This window comes from Lepisma saccharinum, chromosome 14, assembly GCF_977018435.1.
Source record: "Lepisma saccharinum chromosome 14, izLepSacc3.1, whole genome shotgun sequence".
Lineage (NCBI taxonomy): Eukaryota > Metazoa > Arthropoda > Insecta > Zygentoma > Lepismatidae > Lepisma > Lepisma saccharinum.
The window spans coordinates 67,722,166-67,743,873 of record NC_139242.1 but is presented as its reverse complement, the minus strand read 5'-3'; the positions used below and the strand labels follow the sequence as shown (position 1 = coordinate 67,743,873).

Sequence of the window (21,708 nt, the reverse complement as noted above, 5' to 3'; positions counted from 1 at the left end):
CTTCTTTTATCATCAAAAGGCTTCTTCTTCTTTAATTATCGAAAAGGCTGCTTCTTCTTTTCTTCGTTTAATTTATTATCTTCCTTTAAAGCGTAATCTTATTTATGTGCTCGCTTTCCCCCCGCTTCTTTGTCAAACAATACAAGCTATACTTGTAGAAAGAGTAGGGTCGACTAAACTGACAATAGCGCCACCTCCTATTTGACGACCAAAGGGGAATAACCAGGATCGCTAATAACAAGTGCTGCCATTGGCCCAGTGCGACTAATAAAAAGCGCAACCGAAAAGTGCTTCGGGGCGTCTAATTTGACACAGCGCCACCGGGGACAAACAACCAAAACACTGACGATGTTCTCCTCGTCAGGAAAATAAAAAGAGATAGATTTCTGAAATCGTTCGTTTACTTAATAACTTTCCTAAACGTTTCCTATGCGGCCATATTCTTAATTCTTTTAATTTACTATATACAACATTCTATTTACTTCTTTTATAGTATTTGAACTCTTCTTTTATATATTTCTCAATTTACTATAATATATATAATCCCTCTTCTCCGCTCTAAATTTTTTATAATTTCCCTTGCTTCTTTTATATAGCGTGCTGCCATCTCTCGTCGATTCCGAGAAACCATTCCTCCTTGCAACTTTCATTGTGTCATCGAAACTGGCACGTGACAATTTTAAATTTAAATATGTACGGATTTAAGTCGTGTCAGCTGTTAATTTAGATAAGATACCCGACTGTTGGCATTGTAAATTGGCCTTGAATAGTACCTATTAGTTATGATCTTGAAACTCAAAGAATTTGGCAATGTACTGAATCGTCAAGCATACATTCGTGCACACACGCACACGTATGTATGTTTTCATGTAAGCTAAAATTTATTTGCACGCATTCTATTATTACTAGGGAGCGGAAGTTGATGACCTAAAAAATATAGGTATATGACCTATAGAATGTCCTAAAAAATGGGAAAAGATGACGTAAAAATGCAAAAAATGACCATTAAATTTGTTAGTTTCAGGTTAAAAATTGAAATAAAAAGGAAATTAAAGAAAATGCAATCTTGCTTTTAAAAAGACACCAAATGATACCACATGCACATTCAATTAAAATACGCAACGATAATTTCCAATGGAAACAACCTAATAATTTTAAAACAATTTAATGAAAAAGTGGTACACGCTGAATTCATTGGAGTAAAATGCATTAATTTCCCGCATCTTTGCCTGGTGATGTAGTGTGGTGTGTCTCTGTGGCATTGTAAAAAAAAGAAATTATCACGATCCACGTAAGACAATTTTTGTTTGGAAATTTAACAAATTGTATAAAAAATAGGGAAACCAAAATGAGGCCAATGTGGCCAGGGTATTTCCAGCCTCTCCTTATCTGATATTAAATGTGAGTTTGCCCCAGACGGGCACCTGGTGGTTTTCTTCCGACACAACAAAGACTATTACCAGTTCAGAATTTCTTTTGCTCGTAAATTGCAATCCTGCAAGATATACAGGGTGTTGCAAAATACCTGTTACAACGCTTGGGAGGTGGTTCGACAAGTAAAAACGAGGAAAAAATGTCATGTGAAAAAATGTCGAAATCGGCACCGTTTGCGAGTGACAGGCGTGCGAAAATCGCCTCACACCATGCGTAAAGTACAATAACTCAAGAAGGAAGAAAGATATCAATGTCGGAATAAAAGAATACAAACAAAATCGTGCCTGACGAATACAATGGTGCAGCAATTGAGGCCCAGTGTAAATTGCGCAAGGTGACTCTCAAAGAAAGTGGGGAATCCAGATGGAAAATATAGGAAATTTACTACTATTTTCTACATAATGTTGAGATCGGAATGTAGGCAGTAAAAAATGACGACGTATGTCCACATGTCCCACTACTGCTGGGACACCGTCCCACACTCGGGAAATAGGAAATTCACTCGAAAATGACGCTATGCCGTCAAATTACGCTCAGATTGATTTCAGCTAATTGGTACAGAAAGCTCCACTAGAGGCGCTGTGAGTGTAGGTCACCTGTTACGTATTAGTGTTGGTGGATACTACGTAGAGACTGTAGTCGACCGTTGTTTTTCCTGTCTTGTTCTGCGTCTCGCAGCGTGGAGTTTAGTCTGGCGTGTGTGTATGGTTGAATTGCGCTAAGGAATACTGTACGTAGAGTACGTATTCCCGTGTTCTTTCTCGGTTTGCAACAACTGCGTGGACACCTGTGTGACATTACGTGGGTGCTAATCACGGTAGTTGTGATCCGTCACTCGGAGGGAAAGTGCCCCTGTTTCTGGGCAGTTCTCGAACAAGACAATGGTGGAGTACTCTACCCACGAGCTTGCTGATATGCATCTCGTTTATGGAGAGGCAAACCGAAACAGCCGTGAAGCACGTCGTTTGTATCACGAACGTTTTCCCAATAGGCGATTACCAGCTCATGCACTCTTTCAAAGACTTCATGCTCGACTGCGTGAAACTGGATCTCTACTACCCCGTAGGTGGGATTGTGGAAGACCCCGCACTGTGCGCACTGTGCAATTTGAAGAGGACGTGTTGGACGCGATACGAGACCGTCCTGACACCAGCACACGTGTCATTGCTCGTACTCAACAAACCCACCATAGCAATGTGTTCCGCGTTCTTCGAGAGGAGGGATTGCACCCATACAAATTGCATAAGGTGCACCACATACTGCCCACGGACTTTCCCCTACGCATGGATTTCTGCCAATGGTACGTGCAACAAACTCTTTCCATTCCAGAGTTCCCAACAATAGTTTTGTGGACCGATGAGGCAATGTTCACCAGGGACGGCATGTTCAATAGCCACAACAGCCACGTCTGGGATATGGACAATCCGCATGCAATCATTGTGCGCCATCATCAACATAGGTTCGCAGTGAATGTGTGGTGTGGCGTAGTAGGTGACCACTTGATAGGCCCGTACATTTTGCCATCTACTTTGTGTGGTGGGAATTATCGGGTGTTTCTACATGACGTATTACCTGAACTTTTGGAAAACGTGCCACTGGCAGGTAGACAACGTATCTGGTTTCAACACGACGGCGCCCCCGCACATTTCGACCGGGGAGCCAGAGCCTTACTCAACGATATTTTCGGCGATCGTTGGATTGGCAGGGGTGGACCTTTACCGTGGCCACCTCGTTCCCCCGACCTCACACCACTGGATTTCTTTGTGTGGGGAGAAATGAAAAGGCTCGTGTATGAAACCCCTGTGGAAAGTGCTGAGGATCTCGTTGCTCGTGTTAGTGCCGCTGCTGGGACAATTGGTGACATGCCAGAGGTATTTGCACGTACCAGACAATCAGTGCTTCGCCGATGCCATCTTTGTCTTGAAGTCAATGGCGGACATTTTCAACAACGTCTCTGAGTATACCGGTGTTTGTGTGAGCCCCTATCAGCACCACATAGTGTCCTTTAGTGAAAGGTACGAGTGAAGATGCTGGATATCGCTGTACTTCATACCGTCGATCTGCATGTGCGGAGGTTGTGCGCTTCTCAGTGGAATCCCTTCCAGATGTGCTGTGCCTGGAAATGTTACATGCCATTGTGTGCGTTTTCTCGCCATTCTCCGTCTTCATTCCTTCGAGGATTACCCACTTTCTTTGGGGAGCTCTCTTGTAGTATATGTACAGCCTAACGACATGTGGCCATTGTTTAACTTTTGTTTTTCGTACTGCAAAGTAGTGTGTCAACATTAAGGGATTGAAAACTTTTTTTTATGATTTTCCAGTATTTTTTTCCATTTGGGATGGTGTCCCAGCAGTAGTGAGACATGCGACAAATTGGTTTCTTTTCTTCGAACCGCAATGTGAACCGTGTACAACAGGAGATTTGCAGTTATTTTCCTATTTCCCGGGTGTGGGACGGTGTCCCAGCAGTAGTGGGACATGTGGACATATGTCGCCATTTTTTACTGGCTACATTCCGATCTCAACATTATGTAGAAGATAGTAGTAAATTTCTTGTATTTTCCATCAGGGGATTCCCCACTTTCTTTGAGAGTCCCCTTGCGCAATTTACACTGGGCCTCAATTGATGCACCATTGTATTCACCAGGTACGATTTTGTTTGTATTATTTTATTCCGACATTGATATATTTCTTCCTTCTTGAGTTATTGTACTTTACACATGGTGTGAGGCGATTTTCGCACGCCTGTCACTCGAAAACGGTGCCGATTTCGACATTTTTTCACATGACATTTTTTCCTTGTTTTTACTTGTAGAATCACCTCCCAAGCGTTGTAACAGGTATTTTGCAACACCCTGTATATAGGCCTATGTTCGTTCACCTTGGTGAAAAGACTCAAGAATATTATCAAAATGAAAGAAGTGACAAATTATGACGAAACAATACACCGAATTTTGCGAAAAATGACGGGAAAATGCCGAAAATCGGGGAAAATGATCTAAATCCTGAAAATTTGCAAAAAATGCAAAAGAATGCACTTAAAATTACCTTTTTTGGGTTCTAGCGAAGTGTAATATTGTGTATATTTAATGGGCATCGTGTCCGAGATGTCAGAAAAAAGATGACATTTCTTCAACTTCCGCTCCCTAATTAGGCTATTACCATATTTTTTATGGTTTTGTTTGGAATGAGCTCTGAAGTGAACGTAATTTAATTACGTTCAGTAACAACTTCGTTATTAAAGGACCAAAACTGTCATGACATGAAAAACCCCCAGAGCAGTAAAATAAGAGCATGCCAGTTACAGAACCGATCAAAAGTGCAAGGAGAAGCACTACAAATGTCCAGTTTCAGAGTTCAGTATTGTTATTAATATCTTCAAAGCCTCGAGTCCAAATATCACATGGTAAATCGATTTTTATTTGCAGAGTGCTCTTTCGATATTTACCTGTCATGTTAATCCTCAGATCCTGCACCATTATCTTCCATGTTTACATCCATACTTTTCTGTTTCATTAATTTCCTTCTGTGACTTGCCTTTCTCCAACCGGATTGGGGGCCAAGTTCCTGGGTTCGAGTCCAGTCCTGGACATGGGAATGCTTTGTGAATGTTCTTCATTAATTACATCTAATCATGAATCATTCTCATCGTTGTTATTAGCCAAAAGTAACTTATAAGCGACTCCAAATAACAGAAATACTAATACAAAGGCCAATTTTTATATCAAGAGGTACCGGGTTCGATAGTACACATAGTAGTTCGGATCCCACTTTAAACTGTAGGCCCAGTCCCGATTAGCCTATATGTGGACTAAAAACTAAAACTAATTTGATTTGTATTACTCATTGTGTGTTCTAAAGTAGCTTGTTCCCTGATTTCGCGTTTTTGTGAAGTATGACTTATCAGTTCTAAATCTGATGAATTTTTTTTCAAGGGCAACAGAGATGAATGACCTAAGTAATGCGTTCATATTTAAAATTATTTGTGCAATCTGAGTTTTATCTCAAGATATATCCTGCGATAAATATCTAATTGTCTTTCTTGCCGAAATGCACTATCATGCTGATATAAGATGCTTCTGCATTGCTTATGTTCCGTCGTGTAAATTTTTCCGAGCAGATAAAAACGGAATAATTTTCATTCCATTCCATTATACCGGTATCTTCGTGACGGCTACTGAGTTTAAACAACAAAAAGTATTGTTCTTTTTCAAGGTGGAACAAATATCGAAATGTAATAGTGAAAAGTATAACTGATTATGATTATAAACACATTCATTTCATTAGTTATAAAGGTCATGGATGATATATAAAATTATGTTGATGCGGAGAAGAATTTGGTGGGCACACGTAACAATCGTGTTTGTACCAACACCTTCTTATGTTTAAGGCCTTTGTTTTCATGAAACGTCATCAGTGGTAGATCACGAAGATGATACCAGAATTAGAGCGGCAAATACGCAATCCCTCCTAACATACGCAACACACACACTAGATGATGATGAGCAAAATTTTGGGGTGCGTTAGCACGTGTGGCAATTTTGCACCCTTGTAATAAATATTTCAACACACTAAACAGGTTAGGATACACTAAAAAAAACTTCCCCACTAGAAATAATACGTTGAAACTAAAGTGAGAATCATAGAACTTCAGACCTTCTGTAAACAAAAGCACGTGTACCCTAACAGTGTTGCAAACTTATGAAAAAAAAATAATCCACATAGCCTACAAGGTGTAAAAACATTCTATTTGTCAACAGATGCGTTATAAGCAGTGTATCACTGATGACCTGTTGAAAGTTATTGAATGTATTTGAAAAAAAAGTTAAAAATGTACATCTTGCCTGGTAGCCGACTTTCAGACTCATCACCGAAGTTCCGGTGTAACGGGGAATTTGGACTCCGTAGAAAAGTGACTGTACAGTCAATTTTCTACGCAGTCCAAATTCCCCGTTTTCGTGACGGGGAATCTGGACTCTGTAGAAAAATGACTGTACAGTCAATTTTCTACACAGAAAAATGACTGCCCTTTTCAGTTCCCGTCAATTAAGCAGGGGGTAAAATATCCCCGTAGAAAAATGACTGCCTGTCAATTCTCACTTAAAAGAGGGGGTACAAATTCCCCGTAGAAAAGTGACCGCCCAATTAAATCCTGCTTATATTAGGAGGGGGTACAATTTCCCCGTAGAAAAGTGACTGCCCCTTTAAATCCTGCTTATATTAGGAGGGGGTACAATTTCCCCGTAGAAAAGTGCCTGCCCCCTTATATCCTGCTTATATTAGGAGGGGGTACAAATTCCCCGTAGAAAAGTGACTGCCCCCTTAAATACTGCTTATATTAGGAGGGGGTACAATTTCCCCGTAGAAAAGTGACTGCCCCCTTATATCCTGCTTATATTAGGAGGGGTACAATTTCCCCGTAGAAAAGTGACTGCCCTATTAAATCCTGCTAATATTAGAAGGGGGTACAATTTCCCCGTAGAAAAGTGACTGCCCCCTTATATCCTGCTTATATTAGGAGGGGGTACAAATTCCCCGTAGAAAAGTGACTGCCCCCTTAAATCCTGCTTATATTAGGAGGGGGTAAAATTTCCCCGTAGAAAAGTGACTGCCCCCTTAAATCCTGCTTACATTAGGAGGTGGTATAATTTCCCCGTAGAAAAGTGACTGCCCCATTAAATCCTGCTAATATTAGAACGGGGTTCATTTTTCCCGTAGAAAAGTGACTGCCCCCTTATATCCTGCTTATATTAGGAGGGAGTACAAATTCAGCGTAGAAAAGTGACTGCCCCCTTTATTCCTGCTTATATTAGGAGGGGGTATAATTTCCCCGTAGAAAAGTGACTGCCCCTTTAAATCCTGCTTATTTTAGGAGGGGGTATAATTTCCCCGTAGAAAAGTGACTGCCCTATTAAATCCTGCTAATATGAGAAGGGGGTACAATTTCCCCGTAGAAAAGTGACTGCCCTATTAAATCCTGCTAATATGAGAAGGGGGTACAATTTCCCCTTAGAAAAATGACTGCCCCCTTATATCCTGCTTATATTAGGAGGGGGTACAAATTCCCCGTAGAAAAGTGACTGCCCCCTTAAATCCTGCTTATATTAGGAGGGGGTATAATTTCCCCGTAGAAAAGTGACTGCCCGTTAAAATCCTGCTTATATTAGGAGGGGGTATAATTTCCCCGTAGAAAAGTGAATGCCCTATTAAATCCTGCTAACATGAGAAGGGGGTACAATTTCCCCGTAGAAAAGTGACTGCCCCCTTATATCCAGCTTATATTAGGAGGGGGTACAAATTCCCCGTAGAAAAGTGACTGCCCCCTTAAACCCTGCTTATATTAGAAGGGGGTACAATTTCCCCGTAGAAAAGTGACTGCCCCTTTAAATCCTGCTTATATTAGGAGGGCGTATAATTTCCCCGTAGAAAAGTGACTGCCCTTTTATATCCTGCTAATATGAGAAGGGGGTACAATTTCCCCGTAGAAAAGTGACTGCCCTATTAAATCCTGCTAATATGAGAAGGAGGTACAATTTCCCCGTAGAAAATGACTGCCCCCTTATATCCTGCTTATATTAGGAGGGGGTACAAATTCCCCGTAGAAAAGTGACTGTCCCCTTAAATCCTGCTTATATTAGGAGGGGGTATAATTTCCCCGTAGAAAAGTGACTGCCCCTTTAAATCCTGCTTATATTAGGAGGGGGTATAATTTCCCCGTAGAAAAGTGACTGCCCTATTAAATCCTGCTAATATGAGAAGGTGGTACAATTTCCCCGTAGAAAAGTGACTGCCCTATTAAATCCTGCTTATATTAGGAGGGGGTACAATTTCCCCGTAGAAAAGTGACTGCCCTATTAAATCCTGCTAATATTAGAAGGGGGTAAAATTTCCCCGTAGAAAAGTGACTGCCCCCTTAAATCCTGCTTACATTAGGAGGTGGTATAATTTCCCCGTAGAAAAGTGACTGCCCCATTAAATCCTGCTAATATTAGAACGGGGTTCATTTTTCCCGTAGAAAAGTGACTGCCCCCTTATATTCTGCTTATATTAGGAGGGAGTACAAATTCAGCGTAGAAAAGTGACTGCCCCCTTTATTCCTGCTTATATTAGGAGGGGGTATAATTTCCCCGTAGAAAAGTGACTGCCCCTTTAAATCCTGCTTATTTTAGGAGGGGGTATAATTTCCCCGTAGAAAAGTGACTGCCCTATTAAATCCTGCTAATATGAGAAGGGGGTACAATTTCCCCGTAGAAAAGTGACTGCCCTATTAAATCCTGCTAATATGAGAAGGGGGTACAATTTCCCCTTAGAAAAATGACTGCCCCCTTATATCCTGCTTATATTAGGAGGGGGTACAAATTCCCCGTAGAAAAGTGACTGCCCCCTTAAATCCTGCTTATATTAGGAGGGGGTAAAATTTCCCCGTAGAAAAGTGACTGCCCCCTTAAATCCGGCTTACATTAGGAGGGGGTATAATTTCCCCGTAGAAAAGTGACTGCCCTATTAAATCCTGCTAATATTAGAAGGGGGTACAATTTCCCCGTAGAAAAGTGACTGCCCCCTTATATCCTGCTTATATTAGGATGGGGTACAAATTCCCCGTAGAAAAGTGACTGCCCCCTTTATTCCTGCTTATATTAGGAGGGGGTATAATTTCCCCGTAGAAAAGTGACTGCCCTTTAAAATCCTGCTTATATTAGGAGGGGGTATAATTTCCCCGTAGAAAAGTGACTGCCCTATTAAATCCTGCTAATATGAGAAGGGGGTACAATTTCCCCGTAGAAAAGTGACTGCCCCCTTATATCCTGCTTATATTAGGAGGGGGTACAAATTCCCCGTAGAAAAGTGACTGCCCCCTTAAATCCTGCTTATATTAGGAGGGGGTATAATTTCCCGTATAAAAGTGACTGCCCCTTTAAATCCTGCTTATATTATCAGGGGGTACAATTTCCCCGTAGAAAAGTGACTGCCCCTTAAATCCTGCTTATATTAGAGGGGGTATAATTTCCCCTGTAGAAAAGTGACTGCCCCATTAAATACTGCTAATATTAGAAGGGGGTACAATTTCCCCGTAGAAAAGTGACTGCCCCTTTTATCTTTAATATATATGGTGGGGGTACAAATTTCCCCCTAGAAAAGTTACTGTTCTAATAATTAGTTGTTACATGAGAAATTGCATACAAAATGCTACGGAGAAAAGTTGCTGCTTACTTAATTTACTTCACAAAACAGTAGGGAAATTAGATGTACTATATTGTCGTATAAAGCCTTTATAACTCTGGTATCTGGCTCATCATTGACTTAATTATTACGTACAACTTTCTCATTTGAATGTTCATCAAAACAGTTTGAATGAGTCTACCATTTGAGTAGGGTGATAAAGGTGTGCTGGGTTCAACACCCGGTGGAGGCACATAGTAATGTCGGATCCTGTGGGTCCATTCTTGATTAGACTTAGTGTGCATAAATTAAAACGCTAACTCAATCAAATCCATCAATCAAGACATTTGAATTGCATTTTCTTGAAACATTTTGGACAACAAATATGTACACAATGTGTGTGTGTACTGTCACAAATAAATAGGTTTCTCATCATAAAAATACTTCTTATATAATCTATGCATAACTAACAAAAAGTAAAACACTTTGTCCCTTGTGGTAATTATATTTATTTGAAAAGCACGACGAGAGCCCGTAGAAGCGATATTTTAACATGGAAATATTTTATACTTGTAAAATATAATTGAAAGTGGATGCTTCCACATATCCGTAGTAACTCTCGAATTTAAAAATTACATTGATGCATTTTACGATAGAACCTTTGATCAATTTTTAAAATAATCGAATACACACGTTATTCGTGTTATGAGGTTCATAAATCATAATTTTGTTACACAGAAACATTATATTACATATAAACATACTTACACACACCAACATATTTATGTACACAACTAATCATATTTTCATAGGAACAAATAACAAGATACATCTACACACAGACTATAGTTTTAATTGTAACATTTTGATCAGAATCAATACGATTCAGAAACACCAGGAGTACACAAGTCAAATAAAACAATTGTTTTAACTTCAAAAAAATTGAACAAAAAAATAATATGCAATGCATATAGCATGAGAATTATGATTTATCACTTTTCACTAAATATGTATTTCAATAATGCTGTAGTGCATTTTAATATAATATTGTGATGTATTTCAATTTATACAAAAACTTTATCAAATACAGACATTTATAATTTCGTTGTGGTTTGCAACTAACCTATTACATATTATTCACCATGTTTAACACATGAAGGAGTCAGTGGATGATATTCTTAAGCCACATGTTTGATTTTTATGTTGTTGTTGTTGAACATACCATCATGCACAATAAGCAACCCACTGTCCAAAAAGTGCGAGACATTGTCATTTTTCTTTTCGAATGGCAGTATAATATTGTACATCACTGAAGTTTTTGGCTCTCCAACCAGGTGGTCATCTGTGTAGTGATATAGTCATAAGCCACACTTTCCCGCTACGTAGGCTGTACATGCACCGTTAGAAAACATGGATTTTGGAGACAATAATGAAGGAAGTGACGAGTCACATCTTTTTGATAGTAATAGTGGAAATTTCTGGCACCCGTCAGTTAGCAGTTCAGTGTGTAACTCATCCTTCTGTACGTGTAATTATGAAATAGAGTTGTGGTTATGTTCGCTGTGGCTTGTGACTATCCGTTGAAAGTTTATATGCTGCATAAAACATTGATTACTACAATCCTCTGATCACATTAACTAAATATAAAGTATATTTTCTTTCAAGCTAGTAAATATCTATGTCAAACGTGATTAATTAAGGCAGACGTCCCATTAACTTGAGCCGACCAGCTGAAGCATTGCCACAAAAATCCACACTTTCAAGGAAAAAGCAGCTGAATCGCCCACGATAGAACCGAGAGAAAGCAAAATGGAGACGTAATAGCGGATGCCAATAAGTACCCGATAAAACAAAGAGTACGGGACATGCTGTTAGATTAAGACATTCCTTCGCATGTTCCAAGAAATGTACGACAAAATGCTGAGAGAGTATGTAATATCTGCATTCATCTTGAGACCTGGGTGATTTTAATGAACAGAATGCTAAGCTTATGGCTGCCTGGTAATGATGCCAAAGAAAAGCAAGTGTCACAGAAAGATGGAGAACAAACAATCAACAAGATCAGTAAACTTTTCGTATTATCTACAAGTTCATGACCTTAAACTTTTCAATCCGTAAAGAGGTTATTTTGACTGTCCATGATTTGCAGAACTATGCGCAGAGATAAATTTTCAACACCCAATGAAGGAAACTTTAACAATACCAAAACAGGAAGAGAGGGATATACTTGTTAATCATGGACATAAATTCCCCGAAAAAGTTGTATATGATTTATTAATGCCATCTCAAAATACACGTGTAATTCAGAACTGTCCCCAGAGGAAATACCTGAAAAAAGAGCAAGGAATTACATTGAAAAGGCTGACTTTGGGCTAAAGTGAATCATGGATTTAACCACTTCGCCAAAGGAAAATCCACACCATAGCAATAGATATGCAGAACGCATTTCCAAATCCAAAATCAAGTGCTCATTCTGCATTTTACGAAAGAACACTTTGGACATACAACTACGGCATACATGACTGTGGATTGACTGTCGTAGAACTGCCTTGAAAGAAGTTTGCAACAAGCTAGTTCCATGTGTAATTTTTGTAAGTTACTTGTATATATCGTGCATCATTCTACACATGATACATAAACAACTTGTAAAGAATGCATGGTACCAACGTGCTCATCTTTCGAGAAAATTAATGTAGCCCTTACTGTACCTCCCTATCATATCGCACAGCTTTTCTGTAGAATATAGTCATAAGCCAAATTCGAGGTTTTCTCCAAGTTATTAGGTTAGAAACTACAGGAAGACATGGGCATTCAGGTTTACTGATTTTATGCATCATTAATAACATATTAAGGTTTACATTCACCTCAATCCCGTGGCCATAAATTACGATGCTGATTTAGCATTAAAATCACCCAGGTCTCAAGATGAATGCAGATATTACATACTCTCTCAGCATTTTGTCGTACATTTCTTGGAACAAGCGAAGGAATGTCTTAAACTAACAGCATGTCCCGTACTCTTTGTTTTATCGGGTACTTATTGGCATCCGCTATTACGTCTTCATTTTGCTTTCTCTGTTCTATCGTGGGCGATTCAGCTGCTTTTTCCTTGAAAGTGTGGATTTTTGTGGCAATGCTTCAGCTGGTCGGCTCAAGTTAATGGGACGTCTGCCTTAATTAATCACGTTTGACATAGATATTTACTAGCTTGAAAGAAAATATACTTTATATTTAGTTAATGTGATCAGAGGATTGTAGTAATCAATGTTTTATGCAGCATATAAACTTTCAACGGATAGTCACAAGCCACAGCGAACATAACCACAACTCTATTTCATAATTACACGTACAGAAGGATGAGTTACACACTGAACTGCTAGCTGACGGGTGCCAGAAATTTCCACTATTACTATCAAAAAGATGTGACTCGTCACTTCCTTCATTATTGTCTCCAAAATCCATGTTTTCTAACGGTGCATGTACAGCCTACGTAGCGGGAAAGTGTGGCTTATGACTATATCACTACACAGATGACCACCTGGTTGGAAAGCCAAAAACTTCAGTGATGTACATATTATACTGCCATTCGAAAAGAAAAATGACAATGTCTCGCACTTTTTGGACAGTGGGTTGCTTATTGTGCATGATGGTATGTTCAACAACAACAACATAAAAATCAAACATGTGGCTTAAGAATATCATCCACTGACTCCTTCATGTGTTAAACATGGTGAATAATATGTAATAGGTTAGTTGCAAACCACAACGAAATTATAAATGTCTGTATTTGATAAAGTTTTTGTATAAATTGAAATACATCACATATTATATTAAAATGCACTACAGCATTATTGAAATACATATTTAGTGAAAAGTGATAAATCATAATTCTCATGCTATATGCATTGCATATTATTTTTTTGTTCAATTTTTTTGAAGTTAAAACAATTGTTTTATTTGACTTGTGTACTCCTGGTGTTTCTGAATCGTATTGATTCTGATCAAAATGTTACAATTAAAACTATAGTCTGTGTGTAGATGTATCTTGTTATTTGTTCCTATGAAAATATGATTAGTGTGTACATAAATATGTTGGTGTGTGTAAGTATGTTTATATGTAATATATGTTTCTGTGTAACAAAATTATGATTTATGAACCTCATAACACGAATAACGTGTGTATTCGATTATTTTAAAAATTGATCAAAGGTTCTATCGTAAAATGCATCAATGTAATTTTTAAATTCGAGAGTTACTACGGATATGTGGAAGCATCCACTTTCAATTATATTTTACAAGTTATAAAATATTTCCATGTTAAAATATCGCTTCTACGGGCTCTCGTCGTGCTTTTCAAATAAATATAATTACCACAAGGGACAAAGTGTTTTACTTTTTGTTAGTTATGCATAGATTATATAAGAAGTATTTTTATGATGAGAAACCTATTTATTTGTGACAGTACACACACACATTGTGTACATATTTGTTGTCCAAAATGTTTCAAGAAAATGCAATTCAAATGTCTTGATTGATGGATTGATTGAGTTAGCGTTTTAATTTATGCACACTAAGTCTAATCAAGAATGGACCCACAGGATCCGAATTACTATGTGCCTCCACCGGGTGTTGAACCCAGGACACCTTTATCACCCTACTCAAATGGTAGACTCATTCAAATGTTTTGATGAACATTCAAATGAGAAAGTTGTACGTAATAATTAAGTCAATGATGAGCCAGATACCAGAGTTATAAAGGCTTTATACGACAATATAGTACATCTAATTTCCCTACTGTTTTGTGAAGTAAATTAAGTAAGCAGCAACTTTTCTCCGTAGCATTTTGTATGCAATTTCTCATGTAACAACTAATTATTAGAACAGTAACTTTTCTAGGGGGAAATTTGTACCCTCCCCATATATATTAAAGATAAAAGGGGCAGTCACTTTTCTACGGGGAAATTGTACCCCCTTCTAATATTAGCAGTATTTAATGGGGCAGTCGCTTTTCTACGGGGAAATTATACCCCCTACTAATATAAGCAGGGTTTAAGGGGGCAGTCACTTTTCTACGGGGAAATTGTACCTCCTGATAATATAAGCAGGATTTAAGGGGGCAGTCACTTTTCTACGGGGAAATTATACCCCCTGCTAATATAAGCAGGATTTTAACGGGCAGTCACTTTTCTACGGGGAAATTGTACCCCCTGATAATATAAGCAGGATTTAAGGGGGCAGTTACTTTTCTACGGGGAATTTGTACCCCCTCCTAATATAAGCAGGATATAAGGGGGCAGTCACTTTTCTACGGGGAAATTGTACCCCCTTCTCATATTAGCAGGATTTAATAGGGCAGTCACTTTTCTACGGGGAAATTGTACTCCCTTCTCATATTAGCAGGATTTAATAGGGCAGTCACTTTTCCACGGGGAAATTATACCCCCTCCTAATATAAGCAGGATTTAAAGGGGCAGTCGCTTTTCTACGGGGAAATTATACCCCCTCCTAATATAAGCAGGAATAAAGTGGGCAGTCACTTTTCTACGGGGAATTTGTACTCCCTCCTAATATAAGCAGGATATAAGGGGGCAGTCACTTTTCTACGGGGAAATTGTACCCCCTTCTAATATTAGCAGGATTTAATAGGGCAGTCACTTTTCTACGGGGAAATTATACCCCCTCCTAATGTAAGCAGGATTTAAGAAGGCAGTCACTTTTCTACGGGGAAATTTTACCCCCTCCTAATATATGCAGGATTTAAGGGGGCAGTCACTTTTCTACGGGGAATTTGTACCCCTTCCTAATATAAGCAGGATATAAGGGGGCAGTCACTTCTCTACGGGGAAATTGTACCCCCTTCTAATATTAGCAGGATTTAATAGGGCAGTCACTTTTCTACGGGGAAATTATACCCCCTCCTAATATAAGCAGGATATAAGGGGGCAGTCACTTTTCTACGGGGAAATTGTACCCCCTTCTCATATTAGCAGTATTTAAGGGGGCAGTCACTTTTCTACGGGAATTTGTACCCCCTCCTAATATAAGCAGGACATAAGGGGGCAGTCACTTTTCTACGGGGAAATTATACCCCCTCCTAATATAAGCAGGATTTAAAGGGGCAGTCACTTTTCTACGGGGAATATGTACCCCCTCCTAATATAAGCAGGATATAAGGGGGCAGTCACTTTTCTACGGGGAAATTGTACCCCCTTCTCATATTAGCAGGATTTAAAGGGGCAGTCACTTTTCTACGGGGAAATTGTACCCCTTCTCATATTAGCAGGATTTAATAAGGCAGTCACTTTTCTACGGGGAAATTATACCCCCTCCTAATATAAGCAGGATTTAAAGGGGCAGTTACTTTTCTACGGGGAAATTATACCCCCTCCTAATATAAGCAGGATTTAAGGGGGCAGTCACTTTTCTACGGGGAATTTGTACCCCCTCCTAATATAAGCAGGATATAAGGGGGCAGTCACTTTTCTACGGGGAAATTGTACCCCCTTCTCATATTAGCAGGATTTAACAGGGCAGTCACTTTTCTACGGGGAAATTGTACCCCCTTCTCATATTAGCAGGATTTAATAGGGCAGTCACTTTTCTACGGGGAAATTGTACCCCCTTCTCATATTAGCAGGATTTAAAAGGGCAGTCACTTTTCTACGGGGAAATTATACCCCCTCCTAATATAAGCAGGATTTAAAGGGGCAGTCACTTTTCTACGGGGAAATTGTACCCCCTCCTAATATAAGCAGGGTTTAAGGGGCCAGTCACTTTTCTACGGGGAATTTGTACCCCCTCCTAATATAAGCTGGATATAAGGGGGCAGTCACTTTTCTACGGGGAAATTGTACCCCCTTCTCATATTAGCAGGATTTAATAGGGCATTCACTTTTCTACGGGGAAATTATACCCCCTCCTAATATAAGCAGGATTTTAACGGGCAGTCACTTTTCTACGGGGAAATTATACCCCCTCCTAATATTAGCAGGATTTAATAGGGCAGTCACTTTTCTACGGGGAATTTTTACCCCCTTCTAATATAAGCAGGATATAAGGGGGAAGTCACTTTTCAACGGGGAAATTGTACCCCCTTCTCATATTAGCAGGATTTAACAGGGCAGTCACTTTTCTACGGGGAAATTGTACCCCCTTCTCATATTAGCAGGATTTAATAGGGCAGTCACTTTTCTACGGGGAAATTGTACCCCCTTCTCATATTAGCAGGATTTAAAAGGGCAGTCACTTTTCTACGGGGAAATTATACCCCCTCCTAATATAAGCAGGATTTAAAGGGGCAGTCACTTTTCTACGGGGAAATTGTACCCCCTCCTAATATAAGCAGGGTTTAAGGGGGCAGTCACTTTTCTACGGGGAATTTGTACCCCCTCCTAATATAAGCTGGATATAAGGGGGCAGTCACTTTTCTACGGGGAAATTGTACCCCCTTCTCATATTAGCAGGATTTAATAGGGCATTCACTTTTCTACGGGGAAATTATACCCCCTCCTAATATAAGCAGGATTTTAACGGGCAGTCACTTTTCTACGGGGAAATTATACCCCCTCCTAATATTAGCAGGATTTAATAGGGCAGTCACTTTTCTACGGGGAATTTTTACCCCCTTCTAATATAAGCAGGATATAAGGGGGAAGTCACTTTTCAACGGGGAAATTGTACCCCCTTCTCATATTAGCAGGATTTAATAGGGCAGTCACTTTTCTACGTGGAAATTGTACCCCCTTCTCATATTAGCAGGATTTAATAGGGCAGTCACTTTTGTACGGGGAAATTATACCCCCTCCTAATATAAGCAGGATTTAAAGGGGCAGTCACTTTTCTACGGGAAAATTATACCCCCTCCTAATATAAGCAGGATTTAAGGGGGCAGTCACTTTTCTACGGGGAATTTGTACCCCCTCCTAATATAAGCAGGATATAAGGGGGCAGTCACTTTTCTACGGGGAAATTGTACCCCCTTCTCATATTAGCAGGATTTAATAGGGCAGTCACTTTTCTACGGGGAAATTGTACCCCCTTCTCATATTAGCAGCATTTAAAAGGGCAGTCACTTTTCTACGCGGAAATTATACCCCCTCCTAATATAAGCAGGATTTTAGGAGGCAGTCACTTTTCTACGGGGAAATTGTACCTCCTCCTAATATAAGCAGGGTTTAAGGGGGCAGTTACTTTTCTACGGGGAATTTGTACCCCCTCCTAATATAAGCTGGATATATGGGGGCAGTCACTTTTCTACGGGGAAATTGTACCCCCTTCTCATATTAGCAGGATTTAATAGGGCAGTCACTTTTCTACGGGGAATTATACCCCTCCTAATATAAGCAGGATTTTAACGGGCAGTCACTTTTCTAGGGGGAAATTGTACCCCCTCCTAATATAAGCAGGATTTAATTGGGCAGTCACTTTTCTACGGGGATATTTTACCCCCTGCTTAATTGACGGGAACTGAAAAGGGCAGTCATTTTTCTCTGTAGAAAATTGACTGTACAGTCATTTTTCTACGGAGTCAAAATTCCCCGTCACGAAAACGGGGAATTTGGACTGCGTAGAAAATTGACTGTACAGTCACTTTTCTACGGAGTCCAAATTCCCCGTTACACCGGCTCGGGTGTTATTTGTGAGTGTCCCTTCATCAATTTCATCTGACGATCACTCATTCTCATCGTCGGGATTAGCCAAAAGTGGAAGAAAAGCAACGCAAAATTAAAAAAATCAAATACAAAATTTACATCTTATCCCCCGGAGTAAGACGGTTCCGTACCAAAGGATTAATTTTCTCTCATATTTTACTAAAAAAAACCTTGCTAGAAGAATGTGACACATTGAGGTAAAATACGTTTTGAAACCGGGGTTTCTTCATTAAATTTATTTCATGTTTGAAAGTCTTACGATTTATTATTATAGATAATGAAAGTAAGCTAATACATATGATTTGATTGACTAAATTAATAATTATTAATTAGATAAAAATTATGGAAATAACTCATTTGGTTTGATTCATTTGCTTTATTTTACTTCCCCTCTTGTGCCACTTATGGCTAATTTGCGTTGGGGATGAATGATGATGATATGATAAAATCTATAAATGGACATTCACAAACATCCATGCCCAGGCCACGATTCGAACCCGGGATCCCTGGCGTCGTAGCGCGATGTGCTAACCACTCCGTCACGGGGGCGGCTAACTAATTTGAAATTCAAATATAACGTATCCCTCATCGTCTCGTAACTAATGACAAATGTGCGTGTCGATCTACACCTCAATGTCACACATTCCAGTATCTTCCAGAGTGTACTTCAACATCTCTAAGTTACTTCATCCAAAAACACACTCGTATGTCCTTTTCATCACGTTCAAAAATGCTGGATTATGCAGCAAAGACACCAAGGGAAACTAAAACGGCAACTTAGAGGAGCATAAAAGTGGGGAAAGAAGACTGTAGAATACAGAAATATTTTGAGGCAGTCACATTTTATTGTACGTTCCATATAAAATAAAATGCATATTTGGGGTTGAATTTTTAAATATTTTCACATTATTCTTCCCTCTTGTTGAGAGGTGTTCATTTTAAATCAACCTCCCTCACCCTACGGCCTGCCCTCCTTCACCCGCAATAGTATTCGGGAGTGTGAGGATGTCACCATCCGGATGGTGAACACCTCTGAAGTATAGATCGACTCCTGCGTCCCACCCCCTCCCCCAAACCCGGAGGATCGTCACTAACAATGTGAAATCACACTATCATATGCCGACATTCGACATACCACTTCCGTTTCTGTACTTGACTTAGTGAGAAGTATTGAGGTTGGCAACAGCCTAATAACGGATTTCTTCCGCATCATGTAGTCCGTTCTATGAAAGTAAGCTAATGGAAGAAGAATGTGTAAATTACATTGCATTATACATTTTAAAATATATTTTCATTAAAGGTTTCTGTCTATAATAATAATACGTGGTTATTGTATAAATTACAATCGATCAACGTGAACAGTAAGAAAATAGCTCCAGTTTCGAACATGGCGACTTCCATGCGTGCAGGAAGGTCTCCCGTGTTTTCAGAGTAGTCTTTCGGAAATACAGCCGTTTGAAAAGTGGCAAGAAGCAGGTTGTTTTTAACGTTTATGTGACGTTGTGTCGGTGCTATCCTGAGCAAGCAGTGAAGTTGGTGTCCAAGTGTAATTGTGTGTCTGCGTCTTTGTATTTTCGGTGTGGTGAAAGAAAGGAAAACGACCGGTCAAGTTGTGATTCCCGCGAAAAAAACACGTTGTTGCTCGCAACGCGAGGTGCTTTCCTATTCTTTCAATCAAAGAGCCGTCCTGTCCACTGTGGGGAAGATGTTGATAGTGATGGTTGATGACGATCTCCCCAATTTTAGCAGTCGACGTTAAATCGCCTCTTGTGCCACGTTGAGTTCCTTTTTGGGAAGCAAATTTGACAGACCGTACTGTGACAGGATGATGTCTAGCGCCGAAAATGCCTCAAGTTCAAAAAGGAACTGCTGAATCAAGGTAAGAAAATACATTACTTGCATGAGACGTGCGTAAATAATGTGTTTATTATCGTCTTCTTGTTTTCTAGTGCACAAGAAACCGAGAGAAAGATAAACAATCTCTTTTTATTCCCCGGCTTATCTTTGTTTAGCTTCTGCTAAAAAAAACTGGCGGTATATTTTTTGCACAAAGGAGAAAACAATACTCTACATGTCAACAATGTTGGGCAATAATTTGGTGGAAGAGGAAGCAATAAAACCAAAAGGCTTGAATTTACTGAAACGAATCTATCACTCTCTTGTACGTATAACTTAGGCGCTGTCATACTGAGAGAGGAGGGGGGAAGGGGGATCTGTTAACCCAGTGTCAGATAAATGGGAATTTTGGCGTAGAAAAATATGTTCATGCTGGAACAAGAACACGTATTTAATCACTTCTAGAAAATTTATTATACTTCAATGTGTAGATTATCAGTTAAAATAAGAATAAGTTTTTCCATGTTAAGTAAAATTAAAGGTTGCGAGTGAGCAGCATATGATGGCCGCGTCATTCACGAACAGCTGGCGCGGAGTGATACGTTACTCGAAGTGAGACGGTTGTTTACAGAAGGTCGGAAGGTTCGTGATTCTTACTTTAATCGTGGTGAATTGGAATAGTAAATGTTGAAAGAATGTAACGGCACATAAATAAGAAAGAACCTAAAACAACTTATCATGTCAACAACAGAAAGCATCGACAATCCGCCGCTGTGAAGATCGATAACAATGAGCCATAGGCGCAGACTCCATGGGGCTTGGGGGGCTCAAGCCCCCCCCCAATGTTAACGATGTGGGGGCAGAGCCCCCCCCAAATAATTTTGCTTGAGAGGATCTAATGTAGTATTTTGCTTCTCTTGTAAAGTTTACTCTGAATTGTGCCACATGAACTTAACTTTTAATACACATTTGAAATGTTCTAGACCATCAACTTTGGGGGGCTGAGACCGCTAAACCATCAATTTGGGGGGGCTATGACTAGAGACAGCAAAACACATGACTTATTACTATATACCAAGTATGTAATAATGAGTATTGTTAAAATTTTTACTATAAAGAGTTTCAAAAGACGATGTGCATGAACTAGGATAGTGGATGGGACGTTCGGGCTACAAATGGCTCTCACATGACATTCAGAACGAGAGCATTGACATATTAGGGAGATCTGTTTTGCTCTCCGTGGTAGCAGTTATTAAAAGTCGGGAATATATGGTTGACGAAACTTGTGACATACCCATCCATGGATTCGAACTGTGAATAAAAATTTTGATATTTTTGAGGAATTCATGGGCTTTAATGAGATTCCGAACACTGAGGCCAAAACTTAAAAAAGGGAGAGAGTGAGTCATTCATTAATTTATTTCAGTGATCAGAGCCCCCCCAATAATTTTGACAAGTCGGCGCCCCTGCAATGAGCATTCTTTGTTGTGTGTTGAACCTTTACATTCTTTTCATTCTCAACAAAGCCTGACTACGTAGGACTTTTATCGAAAACTAGAGATAACAAACGACAGCTAGGATCAGCGGTCTGCAGTCTGGGAAAAACATTGCAGTCACGTGATTGTTG

General features: G+C 39.5%; 1 protein-coding gene across 1 annotated transcript in view; it reads left to right on the top strand.

Annotated features, from left to right (window-relative positions):
- The window catches only part of LOC145998983 (cyclic GMP-AMP synthase-like receptor), a 109,399-nt gene that overhangs the window by 38,072 nt on the left and 49,619 nt on the right, over positions 1 to 21,708 (top strand). The window lies entirely within an intron of this gene.